Below are 25,985 nucleotides of genomic sequence, written 5' to 3' on the forward strand. Positions count from 1 at the left end.
GCTGAAAGAAAGGGTTAGAATCGAGATTGAATTGAAAAATTGCCTAACTAGAAAATGACTAGTCATCAATTGAGTACATTAGAGCTTTTTCTTAGAATATGGAATTTAACTTCTTTAGCTCAAAATATCACTACTACTAATATGTATGCATTTTTTTAGGAACAAGTCAATTTACAAAAAAGAATAAAACATAGTTAAGCAACTATTCCAACTCAAATCTCAACAAAAATAGGGATCAAATTAATTTAGGGGATTTTAACAATAATGAGTTATCGGTTAATATTAAGGGTAAATCAATGAATGGGTTGTTAGGCTCAAGGGGGTTCACTAGGGGTTAATTGTAAAGGTAGGCTTTTCATGGCATGGGTGGGTTAATCCTAAGTGCTTTAATCATTTTGACATATCAAATCAAATGGTGTGGTCTTGACATGCATAATCAAGCAAGTTCTAGAATAACAGTTCAATATTGATGCACTCAAAGCAATAATAAAAGTGAGCATGAAAGAATTAATAGATGCTCAAAAGGCTCAAAAATCTCACAAGAATTATGGCTTTTTGATGTTTAAAACTTGTGAATTCCAACTCAAAGTAATACCTAAACTTTGGGGAAACAACCTAGGATTTTAAATTCTTAAAAATCAACTTATCATGCTTGATTCTCTAATGTCTTAAAGTTTAAACAATCAATGCATAAATGCCTATGTTTTAATTCAAGATATATCAATAAAAGTCATAAATCAATCAAAATTTATCCTAAACATGATATGAGAGCTTTTCAAAAGAACAAGGCACTCATTCAGGGATTTTTCTAATAGTGAAATGAATACCCCCCACACTTAAGATGTACATTACCCTCAATGTACAAAGATAGATAGAATATATAGAAAAGAATGTCAAAATAAGATAGGGAGAGAAGTGAAACTTCCTGAGTGATGAAAGAATTTCCTTGAACTGGAGTTTCAGAGAATAATCAGCGTTAAGGTGGAGGAGGATACTCCGGTGGTGGTAGAGGTTCATTAGTCTATAAGTCTTGTGCCAAAAGAATATTATATCTAAAATTTGTTATGGTCGTGGTCGAGCAGGACATGGCAGTCCTGGAGAACCTTTCCCAGTGGAGTTTCAAGTCCCTGAGTAATAGTGAGCTTTGGAGTTTTTTATAATTGTGATAGCATTAGGAACTCTTTTAGAAAGTATATAAGGAAGAATGATTACTCGGTAGGAAATAACCGGAATTTAAAATTGTTAAATAAAAATTATAAATCCTAATAAAAATAAGATGAAAGAAAAATAAAAAGTAGTCTGAAAAGAAAATAAAAGTAAAAATATAAAATAATAAATGAAATTTTTTAAACATCTTCATTGCTAGATGGTTCGCGAGGTGGGGGTGGCGATGAGATGTGGAGGTGCTGACAGATCTGCTATAGAGTAGCATCAATGTTTTCAAATCATTAAAAACACTACTGCTCGAATCGAGTAAGGCGCTCAGAAATGTCAGCATATGAAGCCGCCGCATGAACTGGACGAGAGGGTAGTGGTGGTTGAGATGGTGGGTCCTCATGCTGTGAGGGGACATCATCAATAATGTCCTCAGGGGCCTTCTCCTCGGTAGATTGGGTGAGACGATATTGAGGAGGGTAGGTTCCTCGGCACTTTTAGATCATCCTCATGCTAAGCATGCTCAAGATGCCTTATGGAGACATCTGGCCAATGAGGGTCAATGATGATTCTTGGGCCGTGGTGCAGAGGAGCCCAAAGTGTCGAGCCAACCGAGTAACATAGGGGCCAATGGAGATAACCCCCTTCCTATGCCGCCCTGTCTGGTGTTGAATGGCGAGGGCAATGAAATAGGCAAGGTCGATGACGTACCCGTGCGAGATACACCATAGAAAGTAGGCGTCGTGAGTGTTGACGACGCTAGTGCTCTCTCGTATTCCTGAAATCATGGGAGCCAAAATGGCGTGTAGATACCTCAGAGATAGAGGGAGAGCCGATGCCTTGGAGTGGCTAGAATTGTAGGTGGCCGAACCTAGTACTAGTGCATCCCAGCATCATGAAGGAGAACGATGGATGTGGCGGTTGAGAGCATGTAAGTCATTCTCCTCCTTGAATTCTTCCGTATATAAGCCCTGTGTAGTACCGAATTTTGGGACGCTTAGCTGGTGGACTAATCCGCCTAGGTGAAATTGGACTATGCCGGGATCATCGTAGTTCGTCATTACAGTCTGAAGATGAAATGTTGAACATAGTTCCATCACGAGCTCGAGATATGTTGTCTCGATAATCCCAAAGAAAAGCTCCCAAGGGTCGGTGGTTAGGAGGACCCAAATTGCATCAGCCAATTGAACTTGTCCTACTGCACCCCAGTCGATGCAGCAGCCTGTAATTAAAGGTCGGGCTCGAAGTATTTGGAAAAGTTTTTCTTGGGGCACGATAGGGAATTCCAGGAAAGGGTGGTGAATTTTCGCGGTAGGACCCGAGGAAGATGACGCTCCCTTCCTTTTCTTTGAGGTAGGGATGGCGGCCTTTTTACCACGTGAAGACAACATTGTATGCCTGCAATATAAAAAGAATAATAGTAGGTACATGAATTTGAAAAGGAAAAAGCCATGAATTAACAATTTCAGCCAAAGCTACTGATACTAACCAAACTTAACCAAAATAATCGATTTGATAGCATAATTTCGTGATATTAGCATGGTAATAGCATGACAATAAGTATAGTAATAAAATGGGTATGATAATAGAATGAGGCTTTCCTAACAACTCGATTCAACATGAAATGTATGATAAATAACCTAATAATGCAAATTAAATGATAATAATGAGAAAAATGGAAATAGTATGAGAAAAATAAAGATTATTTTGATAATAAACATTTAAAAATAAGTAAAATAGAAGTGAAAAGACTAAACACGCTAAGGGAGAGAGATTAAGCGTCAAAAATGGAGTGGGAATCGGCGCACGGGCGTGGTTGGGAGGGCGTGTGGACTTGCAGTGGCTAGGGTTAGGGTTTTTAGGTGAAGAAGACAATGAATAGTGCAGCCTATTTATAGATTTTAGGGCACATGGCCAGGGAACATGCCCGTGTTCCCCAATTTTTGCCCGTGTGATTCGCGAATTTTGAATTTGGGCGCGTCTGGCATTTTGTCCATGCCCGTGTCCCTTGGGCGTGTGGGTGCACATAGCCGTTAGCACGACTGTGTCTGGCTTTGTTCGCTTCTCCCACGCCCATGTTAATTTAACAGGTTCGCCCACGGTTGCTTGGCACGAGCATGTCATACGCCCGTGTTAATTTGACAGGTTTAACCACGGGTTCAAGGCACGGGTGTGTCGCACGCCCGTGCTATTTTGGCAAGATTTCCCAAGGCCATGTCGCATGGCCGTAGTGATTTGTCGTACCCCGTGTTAGGGAAATCTTTGCCTTGTTTCCACACGGTCATAAGCATGCCCGTGTGCTTGGCCGTGTCTGTGTGGTAAACCTGTATTTAAGAGCTCCGTTAGTAAGTTAGGTCTTAAACACTAAAATTGAAAGAAGTTAATACAGTTAGTACTCGGGTTGCCTCCTGAGAAGCACTTATTTATAGTCTAAGCTCGACTTACCTCTCCATTGAATGGTCATGGTGGTTCGAGGAGTTTATAATCCTCATTCCTGCTACCATTCTCATCAAAATAAGGTTTTAGATGGGTGTTGTTTACCTTAAAAGTGTCAAACTTGGGATGACTTACCTCGACTGTACCGAATGGGAAAATGCTAAGTACCGTAAGAGGGATTTCTTCATTTGGTTTGGTAGTGACAATGTGAGGATCTGCGGCATCTAATAATACTTTATCTCCAACCTTAAGTTGATTTGGGAAGGTATTGAGCTCGTTCTGACGTAGTTTTGGTTTATCGTGTGTTCTTGGTTTATGCGTCCGCCATTCATCTAGCTCCTCGATTTGTAGCCTTCGATCTTCATGAATAGGTCCTTTGCTATTGCTTGAGAATGGCTCATGTACTTCCTTCAGACCCATTTCCTACAAAGTAGGTTGCACGATATTGTCAGTTTTAGTAGAATGGTTTTGACGATCACCTTCAATTTTTGATGTGTTTCCAGAATTGTGAGCTTCAAGGGTGATTGTTTCGTCCCTCACATGGAGTGTGAGCTCACCTGTGCCAACATCAATAATCATTTTAGCAGTTGCTAAAAAGGGTTGTCCTAAAATCAAAGGAGTGTTGCTATCCTCCTCTATGTCTAGAACAATGAAGTCAACGAGGAATATAAATTTATCGATTTTAACTAGCACATCTTCAATAATACCCTTAGGAAATCTTATAGTTTTATCTGCTAATTGAATGCTCATCCTAGTCTGTTTTGGTTTCCCAAGACTTAATTGTTTGAACATTTTGTAGGGCATGACGTTAACACTAGCCCTTAAATTAGCTAATGCATTATTAACATCTAAACTACCAATTAAGCAAGGAATCGTAAAACTCCCTAAATTTTTTAGTTTGTTGGGTAGTTTATTCTATAGAATAGCTGAGCAAACTGTGTTTAGCTCCACATGCAATACTTCGTCCAACTTCCACTTATTTGCTAAAAGCTCATTTAAAATTTTCATTTCGCTTGGCATCTGTGATAAAGCTTCAATAAACGGTAAATTAATATATAAATTTTTAAGAGTTTAAGGAATTTACCAAATTGTTCATCTGAGCAGTCTTTCCTTGTCGCGTTGGGGTATGACACACCAGGTTTATATTTGACATTCACTGATTTGTTTTTATTATGACCTACCTCACCTTGATCTCTGCTCACTACAGTTTCTTGCCTTGGGTAGAGCTGTTCCCTTGAACATTAATCGCGTTGAGCTGTTCCCTTGGGTTGGGTTCAGTATTACTTGGCAAGCTACCTTGTAGTCATTTGGAGATTAGTTTGGAAAGCTAGCCTATCTAAGTTTTGAGCCCTTAGTTCGACGCTTGTAGATTTTTAAGTGCTGTCTCGGTGTTCTGGAAATGGGTTTCTGACACTGAGATAAATTTAGACAGTATCTCTTCAAGGTTCAGTTTCTTTTCCTGTTGATAGGGTGGTTGTTGAAAACCTGGAGGATATTTTTGTCTTTGATTTCCTTGACCGCCCCAAGAGAAATTGGGATGGTTCCTCCAACCTGCATTATAAGTGTTACTATATAGGTTATTTTGGGATCTAGAGTTATTGTTACCCATATATTGGACTTGTTCCTCCTCGTTGTTAGGGTTGAAGGGTTGATACTCTGTGCATGCTCCTCCTCCATTCGTCTCGTACCTCATTACTAGATGTACCTGAGTAGAACCAAGTAAACTATCAATCTTTTTATTTAGAAGTTCTACCTGGTTTGACAACACAGTAACCGAATCGATGTTATAAATGCCTGCTGTTTTAGTTGGCTTAGTCCTCATGACTTGCCATTGATAGTTATTCAGTGACATCTCTTCAATAAATTCGTAAGCCTCTTCAGGTGTTTTGTTGTTGATGGTTCCCCCGGCTACTGCATCAATCATTTGCCTTGTCGAGGGGTTCACACCATTATAGAATGTTTGAACTTACAACTATAGAGGTAGTCCATAGTGAGGACACCTTCGCAGTAGGTCCTTGTATTTCTCCCATGCATCGTAAAGAGTTTCTAAGTCCGGCTGCACAAACGAAGAGATATCATTATGTAATTTGGCTGTTTTAGTCGGTGAGAAATATTTTAATAGAAATTTTTCAGTCATTTGTTCCCAAGTAGTAATTGACCCTCGTGGTAACGAGTTCAACCACTGTTTAGTTTTGTTCCTCAATAAAAAAGTGAATAACCGAAGATGAATAGCATCGTCAGAAACACCATTAATTTTAAATGTATCACAGAATTCTAAGAAATTTTCCAAGTGAGTGTTTGGATCCTCATCCTGCAAACCATCAAACTGAACAAATTGTTGTATCATTTGAATAGTGTTAGGTTTTAGTTCAAAAGTATTTGCAGCAATAGCAGGCCTAACTATACTTGACTCAGTTCCTATTAAAGTAGGTTTAGCATAATCTTACATAGTACAAGGAGCAAGATTTTGATTTGCTAGTTCATCGGGTATCGCAGGAGGTAGCTGATTGTCTTGGTTTTTAGCCATCTCCTCGGTTGGGGTTTGAATATCGTCCTCTTGCTCGTTTTCTATGTATCTTAAGCTTCGCCTTATTTCTCTTTGGTTTCTGCGAGCTATGCGATTGATTTCTTCGTCAAAAAGTAGTGGTCCTGACGGGTTTCTTCTAGTCATAAACTATAAAAACCTGCCAAGTTAAAGAAAAATTTAATTAATAAATAATAATAATAAAATAGAATTAACTTGCAAGAAAAATAAATGGCTAAAGTAATAAAAATTGAGGGTTCGTAATATTTTAGTTCCCCGGCAACGACGCAAAAAACTTGATCGCGATTTTTGTGACAGGTAAGTTTTTTATTTTTATAATTAATTGTTCTTGAAACTAACTATAATCATGATGTAGGCAAGTGTACCTATCGAACAATAGTATAGTTTTAGCAAGACCGGATTGTCGAACCCAAAGGAACTAAAAGTACTAGTAATAACTGTCTTTTTATTATCTAGCCTAAAAATAAGGGGTTTTGTTTTAACTAACTAATTAACTAAACTAAGAATTCACAGAAAATAGAATTGGGGAATTACTTTTGGAAAAACGATTGAATTAAGACAATACCTAAGGAAGAACCCACCTAGACTTCACTTGTTATTCTAACTCCAAATCGGACGATTTATTCATTTAACTTGTTCTGTAGAGATCCCTAAGTTATGTTATTATTCCTATTCAAGACTAATAACGTCTAATCCCTAGATTGAATAATTGATACCTTTCTCTAATTAACACCCTAGGGTTGCATTAACTCGATCTATGGATCCCCTTACTAGGTTTCACTCTAATCCGACAAAATCTCATCACCCTATCTCTAGGCGCACAATCAACTCCGCTTAATTATGACAAATGTACTCTTAGACAAGGTCTATTCCTCCTCTGAATAAGAGCTTATCTTGAATCAGTACCCTGGGATATCAAAACAAGAATTAAGAACACATAATTAAAAACAAGTTAAATATTTATCATACAATTCAGAAAATAATAACAAAATTCATCTTAGGTTTCATTCCCCTTAGGTATTTAGGGGATTTAGTTCATAACTAAAAAGGAAAACATTTCAGAAGAATAATGAATACAAAACATAAAGAAAACCCAAAACTCCTGAAGGGAAATTGAAGGGAGATCTTCAATCTTAATGGTGAATCCGGCTTCTGAGATGGATCAACAAGCTTCCCTTGAGCAGTTCCCTGCCTCCTTTTCTCCGCGTCCCTTTCCTCTTCCTTTAGGGTGTATTTATAGGCTTTAGAATGCCTAAAAGCCCTCATATTTATCTTTTTTCGAATTGGACTCAACTTGGGCTCGATAGGGACATGCCCGTGTGCGATTTACTTCAAGCCGTAATCGAGCCTGTTAGAACGGCAAGGGCGTGTGTTCTACCCGTGTGAGTCGTGCTTCGATTCTGCCAAATTGACACGGCCGTGTGGTCTGTACGTGTGAGGAAGTCCCTGGCTATGTTGATTTCGTACGTTAGCCCATTTTCTCCTTTTCTGACCCGTTTCTCGTTCCTTTCACTCTCCTATGCTCACCTAAGTATAAAACATGAAATTAAGGCATTAGGAGCATCGAGTTCACCAATTCTAAGGAAAAATCATCCATAAAATGTGTTAAGCATGGGGTAAAAATATGTATAAATTACGGTTTATCGGTATCCTATTTCAATCCAATTTAAGGTCAATTCCTCAATTATTTCAATTTGCAATTCATCGTATTCAATTTAATTCTCTATCTCACATTTTTGTATCGAATCGTAAACAATTAAAATTTTAATTAAACATATTTACAATTATAATTCTAAAGGCATAACACTTTAACACAATCATATCGTATGAACTTACCTGGACAAATAGATAATGGACAATTCTCTAAGGACTAATTAGTAATTTTGCATTTTTCCATGATTACTTCTAGTTTGGTCCAATTCCCGATCTATACAATTATTCAATTAAATTATCAATTTCAACCGTATTATTTCACCCTATTAAAACATATATCCGCTCAATTTCATTATTTGGAAGCCCCTCAAATTTTGCTTTTTATTCAATTTAGTCCCTAAAATCGAAACTATCATAATTTTTATATTTAAGCTACAAATTTCAATCTAATTTCAATTCTATCCTTATACATCCATATATAATCAATATTTATAGAAAGCTCATGTAATATTTGAAATATTTTTATTTTAGTCGTTAAATTTAAAACTAGCAAAATTTCTTTTACAACTTAGTCCTATTTCATTTCTAAGCTTCAAAATTTACCATTAAAGTTCAAAAAATTCAATTAAAATCAATGGAAAATTTTATAAATTTTAAATTTTTTTAAAATGAAGGTACATTTTAGCTAGATTAAATTACAACGATTTTAAAAATATAAAAATTACAAAAAAAAGAGCTCTAAAAGGACTTACATGCAAGATTCAAAAGCTTGGTTGATTCACTCTTGGCCTAACACTAGAGGATTTGGGTGGAGAAGAACAATTGAAAGAGATGATGGCTTTCTTTCTTTTATTCATGTTTTAATAGTTATTTAATTACCATTTTAACCTTATTTTTACTTTGTAATTTCACTAATTTATCAAGCATTAACTGTCTCATTTATTAAAAAGGGGTTAATTACTACATTAAACTTTGTACATTAATTAATTAAGTCTTTTAGCTAATAAAAATCAGTATCGATTAAATTTATAGTTTTTACGATTTAGTCTTTTTCTTTAATTAGTCATCCAAACTCTAAAATTTTCAGACTAAACTTCAATTCACCAATATAATAACTTTGTAAATATTCAATAATATAATTTATGGACTCATTTCATGGAAATGAGGTCTCGATACCTCATTTTCCAAAACTACTGACTTTCAGTACGAACCACTTGTACCTTGACTAACTAACCAATTAATAAAATCTATAAAATCAAAATTCACAATTGATAAAACTTAATATATACATATTTTTACCCCATGTTTGGCATATTTATGAATGGTTTTTCCTTGGTTTTAGTGAATTTGATGCTCCTAATTCTTTAATTTCATGTTTTATACTCAGGAGAGCTTAGGATAGCTAAAAGAGCAAGAAACGGGCTAAAAATAGACAACTTGGGCCTAAATCAGTGTTTCATACAGCCTAGGCACTTCCACACGGGTTCTCCACATGCCCGTGTGTGACACACGAGTAGACCACACACCGATGGCCATGTCGACTAGAAACCAACTCAGAATTACACCACGCCCGTGTCTCTGTCGAGCCCAAGTCTAGTTCTACTCGAAAATTGCCACTTTTGAGGGTTTTGAAGCATTCTAAAGCCTATATAAACACCCTAGGAGGATTAAAGAGGATATACAGAGTTGAAGGCAGAAAACACTCATGGACAGCCATCGGGATCACCTCAGAAGAAGGATCTACATCAAGACTGAAGATTTCCATCCAATTTCCTAGAAGTTCTTTGGGTTCTTTATGTTTTTTTGTTTTCCAATTTTTGAGATGTTTTCTATAATTATGAACTAAACTTCCTAAATACCTAAGGGACATAAAACCTAAGACGGATCTTATTATTATTTAAGTTATATGATAAATTCTTGTTCTTATTCTTAATTGTGAATTTAACATTCCAGGATATTAATTCAGGTTTTTGATATGCTTATTCAGTGGAGCAAAAGTCCCTGTTTAAGAGTAGATCATTCGTAATTAAGCGGAGTTACAAGCATTCTAGGGATAGGACGACATAAATCTACCGAATTAAAGTCAAATCTAATAAGGGAATCCATAGATCGAGTTAATGCGACAATAAGGGTTTTTATGAGAAAGAGATTTCGATTAATCAACCTAGATTCAGTTGTTATTAGTCTCGAAAGGGATATTAACATAAATTAGGGATTTCTACAAGCTAAGTCAAGTGAATAAATTATCTAATTCAAAGATAATAAGTGAAGTCTGGGTGGATTCTTCCTTGGCTATTATCTTCTCCATCGATTTTCCAAAAAGTATTTTCCAACTTTCATCTCTATCGTAATCGTAATTAATTAGATAATTAGTTTAGTTTAAAAGCATTCTCTTAAATTTTAGGCTAGATAATAAAAAGATACTAGTTTTAGTCCTTGTGGATACTATATTTCCGGTCTCACCATAACTATACTACTGTTCGATAGGCGCGCTTGCCTTAAGTCGAATTTTTAGTTAGTTTAACAACCATTAAGTTTTTGGTGCCGTTGCCGGGGACTAAGATATTAGGAACGCTTAATCTTTATTACTTTAGCCATTTTTTATTTTTATTGCAATTTAATTTTATTTTTAATTTTGCTTAAATTACTAAATTTTCTTTTATTTACTTCTGGCAGGTTTTTATAGTTTAGAAGAAACCCGTCAGAACCTCTACTTTTTGATAGTGAGATTGAAAGCACAGTTCACAGAAATTGAAGAGAAATAAGGCGAAGCCTACGATACATAGAGGAAGGGCAAGAGGATGATATTCAAACCACAACCGAGGAGATGGCTGACAATCAAAATAATCTGTTACCTCCTGTGGTTGCTGCAAACCCAGTAAATCACCTCATACTATGTATGATTATGCTAAACCTATTTTAACAAGAACTGAATCGAGTATAGTTAGGCCTGTTATTGTTGCAAATAATTTTGAACTGAAACCTAACACAATACAAATGATACAACATTTTGTTCAGTTTGATGGTTTGCAGGACGATGATCCAAACACTTATTTAGCAAATTTTCTGGAATTCTATGACACTTTTAAGATCAATGGTGTTTCTGATGATGCCATTCACGTTTGGTTGTTTCCATTCTTATTGAGGAACAAAGCTAAACAGTGGTTAAACTCGTTACCATGAGGGTTAATCACAACTTGGGAATAAATGACCGAAAAATTTTTACTAAAATATTTTCTGCCTACTAAAACGGCTAAACAAAGGAATGATATCTCTTCCTTTGTGCAGATGTATTTAGAAACTCTTTATGATGCATGGGAGAGATATAAGGACCTATTGAGAAGGTGCCCTCACCATGGGTTACCTCTATGGTTGCAGGTTCAGACTTTTTACAACGGAGTGAACCCCTCAACAGGGCAACTTATCGACGCAGCCGCTGGTGGAATATTAAACAAAAAAACACCTAAGGAGGCTTACGAATTTATTGAAGAGATGTCACTGAATAACTATCAGTGGCAAGTCATGAGAACGAAGCCGACGAAAGCTACTGGTGTTTTCAACCTCGACACGGTTAGTATGCTATCTAACCAGGTAGAACTTTTAAATAAAAAGATTGACGATTTGTATGGTTCTACTCAAGTACATCCAGTGATGAAGTGTGATTCAAGTGGAGGAGGAGTACACAACACAGATTATTCATCCTTCAATCCTAGCACCGAGGAGGAACAAGTCCACTATATGGGTAATAATAATCCTAGACCTTAAAATAACCCATACAGTAATACTTATAATGCAGGTTGGGTTGTAATAAGGCCATTTTAACTTTATTTTTCTTTACTTATTTTCTGTATTTTATTTTTAATAACTTTAATCTGGTTGATAACAAATGGGCTAGACTTAGGACGAGTTTTCAAAATGATACTTGATTTCGAAATAACACAACACCACGATTATCCGATTTATCAAAATTCCCACTTAAATAAATTTCAACTCATTATAACCAAGTGTGGCAATGGTCGTGGGCATGTCTAGGATTGGATCCAATCAAAGAGCTTGGTATTTAATCAGCCTTCATGGCTCACCTCCTCTGTTACGGATTCCTACCTGGTGTCCATCTTCCATTCACTTTGTTAGCTTAACAAAAGTCAGTTTTTACAACAAGAAAATGAATCATAGATTGTTAACTTCAATGTGGCACGTCAGATTTGGCCATAACATCTGGGCCGGGTTTGGAGTGTTACATTTAGTGGTATTAGAGCCAGGTTGCAACAACTCAGCTGTGGATCGGGTCCAAAAATTTTTCGAAAACTTAAGCCTAAGAAGGGTATTTTTGGAAATGGTTTTTGAAAATTCTTTTCAAAGATGTTTTATAGAGTATACATGTTAAAATGGTTCAAGTTTTTCTGTTTTTAATCAAGGTTAAAATCAAGAGTTTCAAAACAAGGGTGTTTCAAATCGAAATTTTAAATTCCTATTTTTGGGATCAAATAGTTCTTGAGTTTTAAATGGATTGAGAAAGAAGTGGCGCACTGAATCCCTGGCACCAAGTCTATAAGTATATTTACTTTACGATATGTGATAATGATATGATGCTATGAATAGAATTGAGACCCTACTATGATACTTTAGATAGGGTAGAGCTGTAAAACGGTAGAAATGAGACTGTAGCTAGGCTACGACGATGCGAAAATAATTTTTGAACTGCTATATTTCTATAAGACATTTTCTTAATAAACAGTGGAAAATTATGCTAATATCATAAAATTCGTAATCAGATAAGTCGATATGAGTACAAGAGGAACTCGTGGACGAGGCCGCGGACGCGGTCGCGGAAGGGTGCAAGCTGAACTTCATCCTCAGGGTATAGGCCAGCTGAGGAGGCATCTGTGCCACAAGTAACGGAGACTTGGTCTTATGATCGGGCTGCGGGGGATGACGCTTTGTCCCAAGCCATGTTAAGGGTTTTAGAAAGAGTTGCTGGAGCTAGCACTAGGATAGTGAATAGGGGATCCATCTCGGAGCGACTCCGGGCCAACGGAGCAAAAGTATTTAGGGGTGTATCTGGAGTAGCCCCAAATGTGGCAAAATATTAGCTAGAGGCAACAGAGCGGATCATGGACGATCTAGACTACTTAGTGGAGCAAAAGCTGAAAGGGGCTGTGTCGCTGCTACGTGACGAAGCACACCGATGGTGGATCACCGTGAGGGAGAGTACCCCAATGGAGCGAGTAACCTGGGAATTGTTCAAAACTGCCTTTAAGGGGAGATATGTTGGAGCTAGTTATGTGGATGCTTGCAGGAAGGAATTTTTGAATCTGACTCAGGGTAATAAGACTGTCGCAGAGTATGAGGCGAAATTCTTGAGGCTGAGTCGATATGCCAGCGGGATAGTTGCAACTGAATATGAGCGCAGTGTTGGATTTGAGGATGGCCTCCGTGATGAGCTTAGGATATTGATAGCTCCACAGAGGGAGCGTGATTTTGCTGTATTGGTAGAGAAGGCTAAGATAGCCGAGGAGGTAAAACGGACTGAGCGGCAGAATCGTGAGAAGGATCGACCCAGATTTAAGAGGGATTTTAGACTCTCGAGTGCTGCGAATCGAAATGTTAAAAGAGCTAGAATGGAAGAACCGGTTCGAGCAGTTCCAGTGAATACTTTTAGACCACAGGCTTGCAGGGACTATGGTAGGGTGCATGTGGGGGAGTGCTGGAAACGAACGGGGGCATGTTTTCATTGTGGGTCGAAGGAGCATAAGTCAGGAACTAGCTGCGGAACAAAGGGATGTCCAACCACAGCGAGGAGGACCACCACCACAGAGAGGTCATGGGCAAGGTAGAGGTGGTAGTGGAAATGGACGAGGACGTGGGCCACCTGGTAGGGGTGCTGGACATGTTGAAGCTCGACAACCGGTGTTGGTTTATGCTGCACGACGTCTTGAGGAGGGTGACGCTCCTGATGTTATAACCGGTACGTTCTTCATTCATAGCACGCCTTATACTGCTTTGATTGGTGTGGGTTCCACTCACTCGTATGTTGCTTGTGATGTATCTGGGGCTTTGGGTGTGCTTTCTGAGGAGACTGTGAGTGAGGTATCGGTGATAAGCCCTTTAGGACACTCGGTCAAGGTAGATAAACTTTTTAGGGCAGTGCCTTTGGAGACACAAGATACGATTTTTGAAGGAGATGTGATGGAGTTGCCATTTGGGGATTTTGATCTTATCTTGGGAATGGACTGGCTAACTAAGCATAAGGCGATGTTGGATTGTGCTGCAAAGAGAATGGTATTAAGAACTGCCGAAGATGAGGAGATAATGGTCATAGGGGAACGAAGGAATTATTTGTCAAATGTTGTGTCGGCTTTAAGAGCCGAGAAGTTGATTCAAAAAGGTTGTAAGGCATACTTGGCATTGGTAAGTCAAGCTGAACCTGAGGAGATAACTGTGGAGTCGGTTAAGACCATTAAGAAATTTCAAGATGTATTCCCGGAGAAACTTCCTGGATTACCTCCGAACAGAGAAGTCGAGTTCGGAATCGACTTGTTACCTGGAACAGCACCTGTGTCCATTGCGCCTTATAGGATGACACCAAAGGATTTGGTGGAATTGAAAGCTCAGATTCAGGAGCTATTGGATAGAGGGTTTATAAGACCAAGTGTTTCTCCATGGGGCGCACCAGTGTTGTTCGTAAAAAAGAAAGATGGGACTATGCGAATGTGCATTGACCATCGGTAGTTGAATAAATTGACGATCAAGAACAAGTATCCGTTACCGAGAATCAACAATCTGATTTACCAACTAAGAGGAGCCTCGATATTTTCTAAGATCGACCTTCAGTCAGGATATCATTAGTTGAGAGTCAAAGAGGTGGATATTCATAAGACGGCGTTCAGGACTCGATATGGTCATTACGAGTTTCTGGTGATGCCTTTTGGTTTGACTAATGCACCGGCAGCATTCATGGATTTAATGAATCGGGTGTTTCAGCCATACTTGGATCGGTTTGTAATCGTTTTTATTGATGATATCTTGGTGTATTTGGAAACAGAGGAGAAGCATGATGAGCATTTTCGGGTTGTGCTGCAAGTGCTAAAGGAGAAAAAACTTTATGCAAAGTTTAGTAAGTGCGAGTTTTGGCTGAAGGAAGTCACTTTCTTGGGGCATGTTATGTCTGCTGAGGGGATCAAGGTGGACCCTCGAAAGATTGAGGCAATTCTAGAATGGAAGCCACCGAAGTCAGTAACAGAGATCCAAAGTTTTCTGGGGTTGGCAGGTTATTATCGGAGATTCGTGGAAGGATTTTCGATGTTGGCAGCACCGTTAACGAAACTTATAAGGAAGGGAGCACCTTTTGTTTAGACGGATAAGCAGCAAGAGGCTTTTGAGAAGCTGAAGAAGGTTTTGACAGAACTGCTAGTGTTGATTCAACCAGAGTTTGGTAAGGATTTCACTGTGTACAGCAACGCGTCACATGTAGGTTTGGGCTGCGTGTTGATGCAAGAGGGGAAAGTGGTCGCTTATGCTTCACGACAGCTTAAGCCTCGCGAAGTGAACTATCTTACGCATGACTTGAAGTTGGCAGCGGTAATTTTCGCACTTAAGATCTAGAGGCATTACTTGTATGGGGAGAAATGCATCATCTATACGGATCACAAGAGTTTTAAGTACTTGCTGACTCAAAAGGAGCTGAACCTTAGACAGCAAAGGTGGATAGAGTTGTTAAAGGACTATGACTGTTTGATCGAGTACCATCCAGGAAAAGCAAATATCGTGGCTGATGCGTTAAGTTGAAGGACTATGGCAGAGTTGAAGGCAATGTTTGCTCATCTAAGTTTGTATGACGATGGAAGCTTATTGGCGGAGTTACAAGTGAGACCGATGGGTAGAGCAGATTAAGAAGCAACAATTGGAGGATGAGTCATTAGTTTCTCGGATTTAGCAAGTTGAGAAGGGGGAGAATCCAGACTTTGGGTTAAATAACGATGGAGTTCTTTGTTTTCAAGGAAGAATTTGTATGCCGAGGGACTCTAATTTGAGGTTGATGATTTTGAAAGAGGCACATAGCGGACCTTGTGCAATGCATCCAGGCAGGAGTAAGTTGTATCGAGATTTGCGAGAGCTATATTGGTGGCCTGGGCTTAAGCGAGAAGTGACCGAATTTGTTGGGAGATGTTTGACATGTCAACAAGTGAAGGCCGAGCATCAACTGCCTTCGGGATTGTTACAGCCGGTAAAGATACCACTTTGGAAGTGGGAAAGGGTAACTATGGATTTTGTAAGTGGGTTGCCTTTGACACCTTCTAAGAAGGATTCGGTTTGGGTAATTGTGGATAGGCTCACGAAATCTACCCATTTCATACCTGTCTGAACCGATTACTCACTTTAGAAGCTAGCCAAGTTGTATGTGGCGGAGATTGTGCGGTTACATGGGGTGCCAGTATCGATAATTTCTGACCGAGACCCAAGGTTTATATCTCAGTTTTGGCAGAAGTTGCATGAGGCGTTGGGAACGCGGTTGGATTTCAGTACGGCTTTTCACCCTCAGTCGGATGGGCAGTCAGAGAGGGTCATTCAGATTTTAGAAGACATGTTAAGAGGTTGTGCTATTGAGTTTAGGGGCAGCTGGGAGGACCATTTGCCATTGACAGAGTTCGCGTATAACAACAGCTACCAAGCAAGTATCCAGATGGCTCCTTATGAGGCACTATATGGGCAAAGGTGTCGTTCGCCCACTTGTTGGACGGAGTTGGGAGAAAGGCAAGTCCTTGGGCCGGAGTTGGTAACAGATACCGAAGACAAGATTAAGGTGATCAGGAATCGATTAAAGGAGGCAGTGGATCGACAAAAGTCTTATGCCGATCTGAAGCGTAAGGATATTGAATATCCAGTTGGGGACATGGTCTTCTTGAAAGTTTCGCCTTGGAAGAAGATATTGAGATTTGGTAAGAAGGGCAAGTTGAGTCCACGATTTATTGGGCCTTATCGAATTATTAAACGAATAGGGCCGGTGGCTTATCAGCTAGAGTTACCCCCAGAACTGGATCGTATTCACGATGTTTTTCATGTGTCCATGCTAAGGCGATATCGTTCTGACCCAACTCATATCGTGCCAGTTGCGAAAATCGAAGTACAGTCGGATCTAACTTTCGAAGAAGAACCTGTGCAAATACTTGATCGCGACGTCAAAGTGTTGAGAAGGAAGTCAGTCCCATTAGTGAAGGTACTTTGGAGGAACCATGGCAAGGAAGAAGCTACTTGGGAGACCGAAGAGGCAATGCGTCAGCAATACCCTCAACTGTTTGGATCAGGTAAATTTCGAGGCCGAAATTTCTTTAAGGAGGGTAGAGTTGTAACATCTTGATTTTCGGGTTTTTTCGCGATTCTTGATATTTTAGTAAAGTTTTTAAAATTTGGTATGTGGTTGTGAAATTCATAATTTGAGTATGTAAATGGGCTTATGGAAGGCCCATGTGTTGGCCAAAACCCGGTGGAATTTTTGAATTTTGGACTTAAGAAGTTAGGGGCCTTGGATAGGTGGTCTTATTAAAATTTGTGGGTAAAATGTAACACAAATGAGCCTTTGGTAAAGTGGCTAAGTGACGCCACTAGGGAGCTATAAGGGTGGCGTGTAAGTGTTGTGGGAAGACCTGGGTTCGATTCCCTGGAATAGCAAAGGTAATGTTATTTTTATGCTTGTGCATGCTAGAGTTTAAAGCTAGATGGAACTCTGTGGGAGAGAGTTTGAAATAGTCAGATGCATGGATTAAGGAGGGATAAGGGGAGAGATTTTAGGGATTTGAGAGAAGGATAGAGCTTAGCCGATTTGAAGGGATTAGAGAGGGGATTTCAGCAGAAGGGTATTAGGTTAGCAATTTCAGCATTAGGGTCTTAGCTGTGCCATTTTTTCTTTTGGTTTAGTTTTTTTCTCTTCTTTCTTCTTCCCTAGTCGAATCTACCACCTTTCCTCTCATCTTTTCTCCCTTTTCTTTTTTCAAAAATCAGCCCATTACTTTCCTCTACTCATTTATTGTTTATTTCCCTTACCTCCACTTCTGCCAAAATACCTCAAAAGCCGAAATCTGTGAAGCTGGAGGGAGGCCGATTTCTTGTTGACCAGCAAACCTCTTTTTCTTTTCACTTTTTGGTGTCTAATCCCTTTATCTTTTAAGCATAAGTGGATTCAAGAAGAGAAACTGTGGTAAGTGATCGAACTCTAAACGATTTCTTATAGTAACTGTTGACAAAAGCCGAAACCCCTATAGTTTAGGAGATGGTCGAATGTGGGTATAGGCTTGATTGGGTTTTTCTTTTAACCTTTTTATGGTTTGTATAGTAGAGAACCAGAAAGGCGTGGCGTCGACTTGGATTAGTTTGGATCATCGGAGAAATTAGAGTTAGTCATCAATTTCGGCAAGGTAAGGTTTCTAAGGCCATTATAGAGGGTGGCCAAATGTGTAAGTGTTTACTATAGATGATTCTTGATTTGGGTTGATTATTGTAAGCTGATCCATTAACGGTTGATTATAGGAGAAAACGTGTAGGAGATTTCGTCGAGGAATATCACAAATCAGGTGTGTAACGAACCCTTTTTCATAGCTTAAAGCGATAAATGCCGAAAATCCGAAATGCCAAAATTCTGGCATTTCGAGGACTTGTGAGCAAGCGAATGCTCATTAGTTAGTTAGATTCACTAAGATGATGATTGGGAATTTTGGAAAAGGTAAAAGCGTGATTTTTGGCATTCACGGTAAGTTGGGCCTCGAGGGGCTGAAATAGGGCCCAATAGGCTTTCTGGCCTTTTGGGTAAAATTGATAGAAAATAGGAATCTATGAAATTGCATGTTAAAACTGTTAATACCGTTATGGATTATAGGCTAAATAGGCCTAGATGACAAAATAGGCTATGTAGGGTCCATTAGAGGTTTTAGGCCCAATAACTCGGTTTCGCTAAAAATGGGCCAGAATCACTGTTTGCACACATGAATTGTTAATAACTGTTAATGAACATGGAAAACCCTAATTTTTGGTAAAATTACGGAATTACCCCTATGATATGAAAATGACTATTTTGCCCCAGGTAAAAAAATGACCATTATACCCCTAGGGTTGAATTTTGAATTTGATACATGGGATTTTGATATACATGATTGATATGACATGCACATGATATGTGTGATATGCACATGTTATGTATGATATGCACATGATGTATTCATAAATGCATTGGGTTGGGTTTTTATATGGATGGAGGAAGTGCAAAAGGGCTTACGCCCTAGTTTACTGAAAAATGGCTTATGCCCCAGTTTACCGAGAAGGGCTTATGCCCCAGTTATTAAAAAGATACAAGGCCTCCAGTTATATGATAAAGCAGCTATGCTGCCAGTGGAGAGTTTTGGTTGGGTGGGTTGAGTTATTCCCCACATGGAGAGCTTGGTTGGTACGGATAGAGAGTAGCGGATGGTGGGTCGAGTAGTCTCCCCAAATGGGCTTGCATTCATTCTCTCATTGACAGTGCATATAATATTGAAATGGGCCTATGGGCCAGACCATTTACAGTAAAGGCTTCGGCCCAGTAATATGAAATATGAAAAGGCTTCGGCCCAGTATTATGAAATGTGAAATATGAAAAGGCTTCGGCCAGTATATGTTGAGATTGGATTTGGGCTTAGGCCTAGCAGGATGATATTGTTTTGGGCTCTGAAAGGGGCTTGTTGCACACTGAGTTTCCAAACTCACCCCCTTTCCTTAACCTTGCAGGTGAGCCTTGATTTGGGGACTTGGAGCCGGAGGGGATTTAGAGTGGCCACGGTGATCGCCTTTGGGCTTTTAAATAAGCATTTGGTTTTCTTTATTTATTATTTATTTTTGGGTTGTAATAAGGCCATTTTAACTTTATTTTCCTTTACTTCTTTTCTGGGATTATTTTATTTTTAATAACTTTAATCTGGTTGATAACAAATGGGCTAGACTTAGGACGAGTTTTCAAAATGATTCTTGATTTCGAAATAACACAACACCACGATTATCTGATTTATCAAAATTCCCACTTAAATAAAATTCAACTCATTATAACCAAGTGTGGCAATGGTCGTGGGCATGTCTAGGATTGGATCCAATCAAAGAGCTTGGTATTTAAGCAGCCTTCATGGCTCACCTCCTCTGTTACGGATTCCTACCTAGTGCCCAGCTTCCATTCACTTTGTTAGCTTAACAAAAGTCAGTTTTTACAACAAGGAAATGAATCATAGATTGTTAACTTCAATGTGGCACGGCTGTACGACACAGCCATGTGAAGTACATGGCCTGGACACATGGTTGTGTCTTAGGCCGTGTGAAAAATGGAGCTAAATTTTCAAATTTTAAATAAGTCAGGGAGCTACACGGACAAGGCACATGGCCGTGTGTTCAGTCACACGGGCATGAGAGAAAAGAAGGACATGGAACAAGACCATGCGACACAACCGTGTGAACCACACGGGACCGCCACACGGGCGTATCCCCAGGCCATGTGACAATTAGGCATTCAAATTTTACGACAAACACGGGCTAAACTTGAGCCACGCAAGCGTGTGACACAGCCGTGTGGCCCAACACGGGCTTCACACGACCGTGTGCCTTTTTAAACCCCCCAAACCCTAACTTTTTCTTTTGTCTTCTTCCCCAACTCTCCCAACCCTAGCTGCTGCTGCCCCCCTAAGCCCCTTCCTCCGGCCACCGTCGCCCACCACCGATCACCCCTCTTTCTTTTCTCTTCTTTTCTTCCTTTTTCTTTCTTTCTCTCTTCTTTCCTTCTTTCCTTTCTCTTTAACTTTCTCCCATCTCCTCTTTCTTTCCAAATTTTCTATCTTAACCGAATAGCCACCCCTACCCTCACCCTTCTTCGCACCGCATGGCCTAGTCACCATGCCCGTGTCTTCCTCTAAACAGCAGCCCCCTCCCTGGTCCAACCAACCCACGCCAGCACAGCCTAGCGCCCACACTCGTGCCCTCCCTGTTTACCACCGTTGACCTATACACCTCATCGGTTGGCCATTCCACCATTGTTTTTCGTTTCTTTATTTTATTTTTTTTATTCTTAACTTTTATTTTTCATTTTATTTCTATTCTGTTCTTTATTTATTTATTTTCTTTCATTTATGTTTATTATTTTGATTTGGAGTTAGGTTTTGATGATTTCTATGTTAAGTTTAGTTTAGTTCTTATTATTATTTTAACTCTATTGCTACTAGTATTCCCTTTTTATTTCATTCTTAATACTCAATGTTTAGTTCATTATTTTAGTCATATCTGTCTCTTGCTAATGCGTTTAGTATATTGACTTATACTCATATTTTAATGTTCATTGCATCGTCCTTTTAGATTCTTTGTCATTTGATTTTTCACTTTTGAATTTTGCACAGTTTTGAATATTTGAATATAAGATTTTAGGAATGGATTACTATAATGGATTATTTGGATTCTATGTAAATGCTAAATTTTTTTCTTATTAATCCATTCTTCTAATTTTGTAAGCCTATAATGACAAACACACGAGGCAAGAAAATTGTTGTTCCTGCTTCGAAAAAGTGGAAGGGTCCTGGCACAACCTCCTCGAGTGCCTCCACCGAATCTCGTCATTCTTTGCTTCGATTCTTCTCCAGCCTACAGGATGACTTGTTCCAGCTTCTTCGAGTACGACCATTAGGAGTGGGATGATTTGTTGATTGGGCCGCTTTGGAGCAGGTCCAACTTGCTCACCTCGTTCGATTCTATCTCGATACAGCGCCATTGGATTGGTTCTTTGCAATCATCAAGCCCACATATTCAGAGCTGAGCATGGAATTTTGCACTACATTCCACCTACAGCACGTGATGAATACATATGATGAGGCTGGTACTATCGTTTTTAGACTTGGTGGACTCGTCAGGCATATGAGTGTACCCGAGTTTGGAGCTACTTTGGGCCTTTACACGGAGGAGTACATAGCTTTTGAGAATTTCTTACAGCTTCACCGTCACATACACTACTCGCCCTCTTGCTGTTGGACTGACCTTACGGCGAGTACGGTTCCCTATGATGCAAGTCACTCAAAGGTGACTTCTCTTCCTCCAGCACTACGCTATATCCATGCCATCTTGGCTTACACTTTGACTGGGAGGAGAGAGAGCACCAGAGTAGTTAGCATCACTGACGCGTACTTCCTATGGAGCATGGCGATTGGCCATGTATTCACTTGGCATATTTTATCGCCCTCGCCTTTTGCCGCCAGACGGATCGCCATAGGAGGGGCCCCATCTGCCTTGGCCCTTACGTGACTCGACTCGCTCGACACTTTGGCCTCTTTGACACTTTAGAGATGTCATCGACACTCAAACTAGTCGGCCAGATGTCTCCTCAGGGAATTTTCAGCATGATCCACATGAGGATGATAAAGCGACACTGTGGAGTCGACCCTCCTCAGTACAGACTCATTCAATCTAATAACCAGATGAGCCAGAAGACATTACTGATAATGTCTCTCCCCCTTACGAGGACCCACCCCCACCCCCACCACCACCATCGCGTCACCGACCTCCTGCTGCCACTTTGACAGATTTATCCGAGTGATTCACTCGCTTTAAGCAGCAGTGTTTCGAGTGATTCGACAGCATTGATGCCAGTCTCCGATAAATTTGCCACCACCTCTATATCTCTTCTCCAGTGCCACCGGCTTACGACTCTGATGATGAGGACCTTTGAGTCCCTTTATTTTACTATTATGTTTATTTTTATTTAAATTTTATTGTCTCTTATTTTCTTTGAAGACTTATGTTTTATATTTTAAACTCTGCTTATCTTTGTGATTATTATCGAATTATCCCTTAATTCTCTTCCACAGTGGTGTTTATTTACTTATTAGTCCCTCAAAATCATGCCTTTTATTCAGTTTTTTCTACAATTCTAACCCTCACTAACCCAAGGATTTCATCCACAATTTCAGGGCAGTTTCGCTTCTCTCCCTCTCTTCTGATATTATGTTTATATTGTCATTATTTATCTTTGTACATTGAGGACAATGTACATTTTAAGTGTGGGGAGGTTATTTATTATCAGAAAATCCCTGAATTTTTATCTTGTTCTCAAATAATTTTCTCATATCATTATTAAAGTAAATTTTGATTGATTTATGATTTTTGTTTAATATGATTTGAATTAGATCATAGGTAACTGTGTATTGATTGTTTAAGCTTTAAGACATTAGAGAATCAAGCATGACAAGTTGAAACTTTTGAGAATTAAAATTGCTATGTTGTTTCCCTAAATTGAGGTATTATCTTGAAGTTTTAAATTTACAGGATTGACATCAGATACCCATAATTTTCGTGAGATTTTGAGCCTTTTAGAGCTTATATCTTTCTTGCTCACTGATTTTATTGGTTATGAGTGTGTCAACATTGATTTGTTATTCTAGAACTTGCATCGATTATACATGTCGAGACCACATCTTTGATTTGATATACTAAAATGATAAAGACACTTAGGTTTTAACCCATGTACCCCATAAAAAGCCTACCCTCATAGTTGACCCTTAGTAAACCCCTTTGAGCTTAACAAACTATTTTTTTAATTTGCCCTCAATTTTAACCCCTATATCATACTTTTTGATTCGTTGAGAATTTTTCCCATTTTATTGATTCCCTTTTTTTCGAGATTTGATTTAGTTAATTGCCTAACTATGTTCTTTCATTCGAATCATATAATTCTCTCTTATACTTGTACTTGTACTTGTTCTTATTCTTAAAAAAACAAAAATACATACATACATACATACATACATATTGGTAGTAATTCTTTGTTTTTGAACTTAAGTATTTAATTCCATATTCTGAGAAAAAGCTCATTTTTATTCAATTGATGTTAGTTATTTTTCCAGTTAGGTAATTTATCAATTTAATCTCAATTCTAACTATCTTTTTCAGCCTGTATCCATACCTTTAAACCAAAGCCCCGTTACAACCCTTCAAAGACCTTTTGATTTGTGTATCATCTCATTTATAGTGGTGAAAATTTGATTTTCTTGCAAGCCTATGGTAATAACTTTTCATGCTTGATTAATGAGTGCTTAATCATTGAACCTTAAAAACATTGAGTGATTTGAGTGAACCTTTAGTGAGGATGTCAACCATTTGTCAATTTGGAATTAAAAATAATTACTTAGATAAAGGGGGATGCCTATAATTTTATGATTAAAATGCTTAACTTTAACTATTTGAAACTTTAATGTTCTTTTGGTTAAATTTTCAATGTATGACTACTTATGGATTATTTTGAAACATTATAAATGAGAATTATAAGTTGAGAAGAATTTATTTTAATTGTGAGTTGAGGATTTTGCTTGAGGATAAGCAAATGCTTAAGTGGGGATATTTGATAAACCGTAATATATACATATTTTTACCCCATGCTTGGCATGATTTTTCCTTGATTTTAGTGAATTTGATGCTCCTAACCCTTTAATTTCATGTTTTATTCTCAGCAGAGCTTAGGATAGCAAAAAGAGCAAGAAACGAGCTAAAAATGGGCAAATTGGGCCTAAATCAGTGTTTCACATGACCTAAGAACTTTCATATGGATTATCCACACGCCCATATGTGACACACAGGTAGACCACACACCGGTGTGTCATGGTCGTGTCTACTAGAAACCAACTCAAAATTACACACGGCTTGAGCACTTGCACACAGGCGTGGCACATGGCCGTGTCCCTGTCGAGCCCAAGTCTAGTTCTACTCGAAAAATGCCACTTTTGAGGGTTTTGAAGCATTTTAAAGCGTATATAAACACCCTAGAAGAGGATTAAAGGGGATATGAAGAGTTGAAGGCAGAAAATACTCAAGGACAGCCATCGGGATCACCTCAGAAGGAGGATCTACATCAAGACTGAAGATTTCGATCCAATTTCCTAGAAGTTCTTTGGGTTCTTTATGTTTTGTTGTTTTCCAATTTTTGAGATGTTTTCTATAATTATAAATTAAACTCCCTAAATGTGACAGCCCAAAGTTGACCCTAGTCGGAAAGTGGTTTCGGGACCGCTAAACCGAGTCACCGAAATGTTTGAATGTGATACTTATTGTCTAGAATATGTAATTATGAATGTGTGAAAATTTCAAGCTTCAATTTGGTTGATTTCATGTGAATTTAGTCAATAGGACTTATGTGAGAAAATTCTAAAATGTGATAGGTCAATGTGTGAGGACCTATTAGTGCATGTGGACAAAGGGGGGGACTTGCATGTCAAATTCCCCCCCCCTAATGAGTAGTGGCCGGCCATGACAAGGAATGATGGGCAAAACATGTCATGAAACATGTTTTGTTAATGGAAGAATAAAATAAGGAGTGTGGGTAATAAAGAAATGGAAACAAAAGAAAAAAAAATGTGTAGTTGCCCCCCCCATTGCCGTGAGCTAAAGAGAAGAAAGGAGAAAATTTTGTGTTCATCCTTTCTCACCTTCATTTTAGCCTAAATTAGAAAGAAAAACAAAGAAAAAAATTTCTCATCCTTTGGTTCATCCTTGGCCAAAAATTTTAAGGAGGAAAGAAGAAGAAAGGTGAAGAGATTCGGCCATGCATGTAGCTAGGCTAAGGTATGTTTGATGATGTTTCATGAGATGCATGCATGATTTAGTTGTTAGCTTGAGTTCTACCTAGCCCATGGTCTAAATCTTGCTATGTGATGGAAATGGCACTTGACCATGGATGCATCATTCTTGGTTGATGTTTGATGTTGTGGTGATGAGGTATGAGGATGAGTTAAGATTTGGCCTAGGTGGAGGTTGTGTTAATGCCATTGCATGCCAAATATGAAGCTTGTTAATGATGCATGTGATGATGGCTTGATGATTCTTGAACCTCCTTTTTAGCATTTTTGTGTGAGCACATATGTGCATTGGTTGCTAAATGGAGAAGAATCGGCTAGCAAGATGTGTGCTAAGGCCGAATGTAACTTTGCATGTTAATGAGCAATGCATGTGTTAAATTGATGAAAAGGGGGAGGATGCTTTACTAGTGTGTATATGTGTGTATTAAGTGTTGAAATCGACCCCAAAAATAGACATGCATATTCGGCCAAGGGGAAAGAAATTAGCTAATATGTTGTGTTGATGCATGATTTTTGCATGTATGAGACTTTAATGTCTAATGTATAAATATGGGCTAAGTGCCTTGTGTTCATCTTTTTGA

At 38.7% G+C, this 25,985-nt stretch overlaps 1 non-coding gene across 1 annotated transcript; it reads right to left on the bottom strand.

Moving 5' to 3' along the window:
- Positions 1-11,044: 11,044 nt before the first annotated feature.
- LOC121213041 (small nucleolar RNA R71) lies at positions 11,045-11,151 on the bottom strand. Its single transcript, XR_005908410.1, has one exon. It is a non-coding gene; the product is annotated as a small nucleolar RNA R71 (small nucleolar RNA).
- Between the last annotated feature and the right edge of the window lie 14,834 nt (positions 11,152-25,985).

The sequence above is a fragment of the Gossypium hirsutum genome, chromosome A13, assembly GCF_007990345.1.
Source record: "Gossypium hirsutum isolate 1008001.06 chromosome A13, Gossypium_hirsutum_v2.1, whole genome shotgun sequence".
NCBI classification, from domain to species: domain Eukaryota; kingdom Viridiplantae; phylum Streptophyta; class Magnoliopsida; order Malvales; family Malvaceae; genus Gossypium; species Gossypium hirsutum.